At 48.8% G+C, this 954-nt stretch overlaps 1 protein-coding gene across 1 annotated transcript in view; it reads left to right on the top strand.

Moving 5' to 3' along the window:
- T265_15081 (hypothetical protein) overlaps positions 1–954 on the top strand; it is a gene marked incomplete at both ends in the record, with an annotated part of 51,007 nt that overhangs the window by 10,050 nt on the left and 40,003 nt on the right. The window lies entirely within an intron of this gene.

Genomic DNA, 954 nt, shown 5'->3' with positions numbered 1-954 from the left:
CCGGCAGGCAACCACCACAATGTCTGAGCTTTTAGCTCGCTGCAGCAGAGCATTCAGGGCGTCGTAAAATCCGTCTTTGAAGACTGGGTGGTCGAGTTCAGGGCGTCGTAAAACCCGTCTTTGAAGACTGGAATGGTGGTCGAGGTTATCCATTCCACTGGCACTCTGTTTCCATCTCAAACCTTCCGTATAAGAGTCGTAAGATTGCTCACAGCTTCACTACCTTAGAAGAGTGCGTTGTGCAGATAATCTAGGCGAGCTTCGAACCCGACCTCTGCCTCTCGACTTCCCCTGTCTAGGCTTGAGCGACCTGGCAGTATCCCAGCTCTCGTGCTTCCTTCGGGTGGCATGGCAGCTAGGCACCGAAATGGTGCTATAGCTGAACGATTTTTTTTTCTAGATAAAAGCCGACTGACTCTATGGGGATATAAGCCAAACCTCTTCAAACAGGCTTCAGTCAAAACGGTGTGATATGTGTAAGTGAGGCACTGAAGAAATATGTTAAAAGATAAACAGATGATGCACAGCAACAATCGTTCGAAAATATGCGTATTTTGCCAACCGATCATCATCATCATCATCAACGACAGCATGACATCAGTGCTCAACACCAATGCTTCACTGCCGTACAGCCATGACTTATTTGAAAGCCTTATTGTAAAGAAAAGAATAAAGGTGGATGGGGGAGGGACTTAGTGCTAGCTTAACACAATCATTCCGAGGTGCCTACACCTCCAGACATTCACTCAGGCAATCGGGATAGAAACTGACAACAAGAACGCCACTGACAACGGTTGGCAGCCATATCTTGTAGTGTCTCAAACCAGGCACAGTGAGGATCACGCGGTCCCCATCCTGGAAGGCCAAGCGAGTCCAGTGTGAGTGCAAGAGCAGCTTGTTGTCCCGCTTGCTTCAGAGTGCGAACATTGAACGCGGCCAGATAGAGTGGGCGTC

Source organism: Opisthorchis viverrini (assembly GCF_000715545.1).
Source record: "Opisthorchis viverrini unplaced genomic scaffold opera_v5_345, whole genome shotgun sequence".
NCBI lineage: Eukaryota > Metazoa > Platyhelminthes > Trematoda > Opisthorchiida > Opisthorchiidae > Opisthorchis > Opisthorchis viverrini.
The sequence above is the reverse complement of the archived record's forward strand: the minus strand, read 5'-3'. Positions and strand labels throughout refer to the sequence as shown.